The 6,987-nt window shown below is 44.2% G+C and overlaps 1 pseudogene; it reads right to left on the reverse strand.

Annotated features, from left to right (window-relative positions):
* Positions 1 to 271: 271 nt before the first annotated feature.
* On the reverse strand, positions 272 to 1,866 carry LOC101352829 (elongation factor 1-alpha 1-like; annotated as a pseudogene).
* Between the last annotated feature and the right edge of the window lie 5,121 nt (positions 1,867 to 6,987).

The following is a 6,987-nucleotide window of genomic DNA, read 5'->3' on the forward strand; positions in this document are numbered from 1 at the left end:
GTCCAGCTTTTGCATGCCTATGAGGTGATTGGAAACACCATGGCTTGGTCAGGTGCACCTTAGTTTTCAAGGTGACATCTTTGCTTTTCAACACCTTGAACAGGTCTTTTGCAGCAGATTTGCCCAATGCAATGTGTCTTTTGATTGTTTTTTCTTATTAAACTTTGTATTAATGGGTCTCAAAATTCTGTGACAGATTTTTGGTCAAGTTGTTTCCATTTAAAAAGTACTGATTTTAAAAACTAATAACTTAAAACTGCCACAAAAAAAAAAACAACAAAAAAGAAAAGAAACAGTCCACAAAACATTCCTTTCCATCTGAAGGTTTTAGGATGCATTGTTATCATTAACTAGTCTTTTTTACTATTAAACTTAAATGGCCAATTGATAGAAACAGTTCTGAGACCATTCTTCCACCACTGATTAAGACTAGGGTGGCAGGTGTTATGGGTAACATTCATTTAGCCTTCTGAGCTTTGTGAGCAGACTTGGTGACCTTGCCAGCTCCAGCAGCCTTTTTGTCCATTACTTTGATGACACCCACAGCAACTGTCTGTCTCATATCACAAACAGCAAAACGACCCAGAGGGGGATAGTCAGAGAAGCTCTCAACACACATGTGAACAATGGCAGCATCACCAGACTTCAAGAATTTGGGGCCATCTTCTAGCTTCTAACCAGAATGGCAATCAATCTTCTCTTTGAGCTCAGCAAACCTGCAAGCAATGTGAGCTGTGACAATCTGGCACAGGTGCATAGCCAGCACTGATTTGGCTTGGGTGGTTCAGGATGAACACCTGAGCAGTGAAGCCAGCTGCTTCTATTGGCGGGTCATTTTTGCTGTCACCAGCCACACTGCCATGGTGAACATCTTTGACAGAGACATTCTTGACACTGAGGCCTACACTGTCCCCTGGCAGAGCTTCGCTCAAAGCTTCATGGTACATTTCAACAGACTTTACTTCAGTGGTGACATTGACTGGAGCAAAGGTGACCACCATGCAAGGCTTGCGGACACCAGTCTCCACTCTGCCCACAGGGACAGTGCCAATACCACCAATTTTGTAGACATCCTGGAGACGCAGGTGCTTGTCAGTTGGACTAGTTGGTGGCAGAATGCAATCCAGAGCTTCAAGTGGCGTGGTTCCACTGGCATTGCCATCCTTACGGGTGACTTTCCATCCCTTGAACCAAGGCATGTTAGCACTTGGCTCTAACATGTTGTCACCATTACAACCAGAAATTGGCACAAATGCTACTGTGTCAGGGTTGTAGCCAATTTTCTTAATGTAGGTGCTGACTTCCTTAACAATTTCCTCATCTCTCTTCTGGCTGTAGGGTGGTTCAGTGGGATCCATTTTGTTACTGCCAACAATTAGTTGTTTCACACCCAGTGTGTAAGCCAGAAGGGCATGCTCACAGGTCTGCCCGTTTTTGGAGATACCAGCTTCAAATTCACCAACACCAGCAGCAAGAATCAGGACAGCACAGTCAGCCTGTGATGTCCCTGTAATCATGTTTTTGATGAAGTCTCTGTGTCCTGGGGCATCAACGATGGTCACATAATATTTGCTGGTCTCAAATTTCCACAGGGAGAAATCAATGGTGATGCCTTGTTCACGTTCAGCCTTCAGTTAATCCAAGACCCGGGCATACTTGAAGGAGCCCTTTCCCATCTCAGCAGCTTCCTTCTCAAATTTTTCATGGTTCTTTTGTTGATCCCGCCACATTTGTAGATCAGGTGACCAGTAGTGGTGGACTTGCCCTAATCTACGTGTCCAGTGACGACGATGTTGATATGGGTGTTTTCCTTTCCCACTTTGGCTTAGACTTTTCGATAGTTTCACCAACACCTGTGTTCTGACGGTAAACCCATTGCAAAAAAGTGTCTTTTGATTTGTTGACTTCTGCTTCCATGGGTGTTGATTGTGGATCTAAGTAAAACAAAATCCTTGACAACTTCAATCTTTCCTCTGTTTATCATGATGTTGCTTATTGGTCCATTTGTGAGGATTTGTGTTTTCTTTATGTTGAGGTGTAATCCATATTGAAGGCTGTAGTCTTTGATCTTCATCAGTAAGTGCTTCAAGTCCTCTTCACTTTCAGCAAGCAAGCTTGTGTCATCTGCATAACGCAGGTTGTTAATAAGTCTTCCTCTAATCCTGATGCCCCATTCTTCTTCATATAGCCCAGCTTCTCAGAATATTTGCTAAGCATACAGATTGAATAGGTATGGTGAAAGGATACAGTCCTGACACATACCTTTCTGACTTTAAACCACACAGTATCCCCTTGTTCTGTTTGAAAGACTGCCTCTTGATCTATGCATAGGTTCCTCATGAGCACAATTAAGTGTTCTGGAATTTCATACTTTGAAATGTTATCCATAATTTGTTATGATCCACACAGTCGAATGCCTTTGCATAATCAATAAAACACAGATAAACATCGTTCTGGTATTCTCTGCTTTCAGCCAGGATCCATCTGACATCAGCAATGATATCCTTGGTTCCACATCCTCTTCTGAATCCAGCTTGAATTTCTGGCAGTTCCCTGCTAATGTACTGCTGCAACCACTTTTGAATGATCTTCAGCAAAATTTTACTTTTGTGTGATATTAATGATATTGTTCAATAATTTCAGCATTCACTTGGATCACCTTCCTTGGGAATAGGCATAAATATGGATCTCTTCCAGTCAGTTGGCCAGGTAGCTCTCTTCCAAATTTCTTGGTAAAGATGAGTGAGCACTTCCAAGTGCTGCATCCATTTGTTGAAACATCTCAATTGATATTCTGTCAATTCCTGCAGCCTTGTTTTTCACCAGTGCCTTCAGTGCAGCTTGGACTTCTTCCTTCAGTAACTTCGGTTCCTGATCAAATGTTACCTCTTGAAATAGTTGAACATTGACCAATACTTTTTGGCATAGTGAGTCTGTGTATTTCTTCTGTCTTCTTTTGATGCTTCCTGCATCGTTTAATATTTTCTCTGTAGAATCCTTCAATATTGCAACTTGAGGCTTGAAATTTTTCTTCAGTTCTTTCAGCTTAAGAAATGCTGAGCATGTTTTTCCCTTTTGGTTTTTTATCTCCATGTCTTTGCACATGTCATTATAATACTTTACTTTGTCTTCTCAAGTCACCCTTTGAAATCTTCCGTTCAGCTCTTTTACTTCATCATTTCTTCCTTTTTCCTTAGCTGCGCTACATTCAAGAGCAAGTTTCAGAGTCTCTTCTGACATCCATTTTGGTCTTTTCTTTCTTTCCTGTCTTTTTAATGACCTCTTGCTTTCTTCATGTATGATGTCCTTGCACAACTTGTCTGATCTTTGGTCATTAGTGTTCAAAGTGTCAAATCTATTCTTGAGATGGTCTCTAAATTCAGGTGGGATATACTCAACGTCGTACTTTGTCTCTCATGGACTTGTTCTCATTTTCTTCAGTTTCAACTTAGAAGTAGCAATCGAGAAATCAAAGGGTGAATTTCATTAGGCAAATCTGCTGCAAAAGACCTCTTTAAAGTGTTAAAAAGCAAAGATGTCACTTTGAGGACTAAGGTGTACTGGACCCAAGCCTTGGTATTTTCAATCGCCTCATATGCATGTGAAAGCTGGACAATGAATAGGGAAGACCAAAGAAGAATTGATGCATTTGAATTATGGTGTTGGTGAAGAATATTGAATATGCCATTGGACTGCCAAAAGAACAAACAAATCTGTCTTGGAAGAAGTATAGCCAGAATGCTACTTAGAAGTGAGGACGGTGAGACTTCGTCTCACATACTTTGGACATTTTCACATGAGGGACAAGTCCCTGGAGAAGGACCCTAAGTAGAAGGTCAGTGAAAAAAAGGAAGACCCCCAACGAGATTGATTGATATGGTGGCTGCAACAATGGTCTCAAACATAGCAACGATTGTGAGGATGGCACAGGCCTCGGCAATTTTCATTCTGTTGTACATAGCATCACTATGAGTCGGAACCGAGTCCAAGGTACCTAACGTTAAAAACAATGTAATCATCCTCCATTATGTGATCTGATGTGAGTAGCCAATCAGTTGAAAGAGGACTTTCCTTGGGATCTGGCTTTCATCCAATACATACGGATGTTCTGGCAAAGCTTGCTGTCTCTGGATCCTTCATTCGATCCTGCATTTGCCTTGTCATCTTCTGACCTCTGATTTTTGGGACGTGAGTCAGCTGCCTGCTGCCTGACCTGCGGATTTTTGATTCGCTAGCTCCCACGACCTCGTGAGCTGCAGCCTGCCGCCTGAACTACAGATTTTGGATTTGCCTGCTCCCACAACACTGTGAGCCAGCAGCCTGCCTCTTGACCTGTACATTTTTGGTTCGTCAGCCTCTGCTACCATGTGAGTCAGGAGATGCCTTCAGCCTGCCGCCTGACCCATGTATTCAGGACTTGCCAGCCTCCACAATTGTGTGAACTGTTTCCTTGAAATAAATCTCTATATGTATTTGTAGAGATGCTTCACTGTTTTTACTCCTGTAGAGAACCCAGTCTAAGACAGATAGCTAGCATATTCCTTTTGTCTGGTCATTTTCTACATTTTCATCTTGGGTTCTTGGCTGTATTTTGAATTTTTTGAGGGCAGAGATCAGATATTCTTCTTTTCATTTTCCCATAGTTTCTAATTCGGGGCCTGGCAAATATCGATAAACATATGTTGATTTGATTTGCACAAGGATAGAATACAGTGGTTATTAAAAAAAAAAACCCATTGCCATTGAGTTGATTCTGACTCATAGTGACCCTATAGGACAGAGCAGAACTGCCCCATAAGTTTCCAAGGATTGGCTGGTGGATTTGAGCGGCTGAACTTTTGGTTAGCCATCGAACTCTTAACCACTATGCCACGAGGGTAGCTACTGGTGCAGAGACGTCTGCATGATATTGGATAAGGCTGGGACCTACTATGGCAATTACCATTTTCTTTTACATGTACCTGATCTGCTTCTCTCCCAGGTTCCTGCAGCCTTGACTTCCAGCAGCAGCTGCAGGTCAGCATTAGCTCCAAGTAGCTGACCTTGCGGCAGACTATCAGGGCCCATAGCTGGGGCATTCACTTGAGGGGCTCCGCCTGCCACCTGCTTCCTCAAGCTGCAAGTGGGAGAGGGAAACCAGCCCACTCTCCCTCAGGGGCAGGAACCACATGTCATCTGGTGCCGGAAACCAGATGTTAGGACGCTTCTCCCATGAGGTCACAGTCAGGGACTCAAAACGAATGAAAGAATAACTTTAAAATTCTGTTCCAGTCTTGGCTGACTTTCATGAGTACAGAGAGTGGCAGGCAGCCGGGAAAGGTGCAAAGAGCATCGGACATATTCCGCAGACAAGAGTTGGTCGTCCCGGGTCTACTACTAATTTGATGCTCCTCTGGTCATGCAACACTTTTCTGCCCACAGTTTCCTGGAAATGAGAAGGCTAAATAAGATGATCTCAAAGATCCCCCAGCTAGGATCTTTAAATCATAGAACTGGAAGGAATGCAATCTCCGTCAGTTGTACTTATCATTTTTTTCTAAATCATTTCAAGGTAAGTTGCATACATTAGTAACCCTTTATGATACATCAGTGTGTATTTCATAAGAATAGGTATATTCTTGTACATAACTATACATAGTAAATTTAACATTGATCCAATACTTTTCTCTCATCTGGTATATGGAGTCCAATTTTGTCAGTTGCAATGTCCTTTTATAGCATTTTCCGCCCTCCGGTACAGGAGCCAGTCTAGGATCAGCTATCATGCTTAGTTGTCATGACTCTTTAGGCCCCTTTAATCTGGAACATTTCCCAAGCTTTCTTTTGTCTTTTATGACATTGACATTTTAAAGAATATAGTCCTTCCCTCTTTTTAAAATAGACGTTCCTCATTCGAGGTTTGTCTGATGTTTCATCATTAGATTCCAGTTACGCATTCTCCACTGTAATATTGCATAGATGATGTATCCTGGGGCCAAGATATCCATCTGCCCTCATCAGTGACGTTAATTTTGATCACCTAGTCAAGATGTTGTCCGACTGCGCCCTTGTATAGTTAGTATTTCCTCCCTTGCTACTAATAAGTCATTTGTATTTGCGAGGTTCCCATGCAAATATCTGCTCCCCAAAAGAATCTCCCCTAGGGTTAGCAGTCATTGATGATTCTTGCCTGAACCCATCTTTACTATATACTCGATCATCTTGTCAAGTCCTCTCCCAGTATCTGAAACCGTGTTTTGTGGGACTTACTTTCCTTGCATCTTTGGTTATCGGCAGAGTCTTCTCCAGGTCCTCCCAATGTTCTCTGCGACCTTTAGGCAGAGACCAGGCCGAAGAAGCAGACCCAGAATCTGCAACTGGAAAGGATCGAATGTGGGTTGTTCCCCCGCTAAACTGTCCACAAGTTATTTGCATAACAGAGTGGCCTGTGAGCGATTACTTCCTGGATCTTTTCCTGACCAAGTTCCCCCACCGTTTGGTGGCTCTTTGTTCAGATTGCACGTCTAGGTACCTCCTACCCCCCGCTGCGCCCTCCCACGTTTAAGACTAACGGTTGCTTTCCTAGGAGAGGAACTGCCCTACGAGAACGGAACGGCTGGACTTCCACCGTGTTCACTGCAAACAACTGCCGCACGAGGGACAGGGGAGTCCCACCCTCCCCTGAGACTGACTAGGACCGGAATCACAAGTGTTAGTAGTAAATAAACGCGCAGGGATGGGTGTGATAATCTTTTCCAGATTGAGGTATTTACCGGTGCCCGGCGGCGCCGGTAAGAGCGCAAGAGCGGCCCGAGCGGCGGAAGAGACAGGAAAGGCGCGGCTCTGGGCGGAAAAGGTGCACCCGCCAGGCACCCCGGAGGGCGGCTCGCAGGTGGCGGCGCGGGGCTGCGGGTGGGGCCGGGGAAGGGGAGGGCTCGGCGCGCGTCGGCCAGTGACGGCAGCGCGAAGGGGAGGTGCGAACCGCTTGCCTGCCCGCCCGCCCGCCAG

The sequence above is a fragment of the Trichechus manatus genome, unplaced genomic scaffold, assembly GCF_000243295.1.
Source record: "Trichechus manatus latirostris isolate Lorelei unplaced genomic scaffold, TriManLat1.0 scaffold00001, whole genome shotgun sequence".
NCBI lineage: Eukaryota > Metazoa > Chordata > Mammalia > Sirenia > Trichechidae > Trichechus > Trichechus manatus.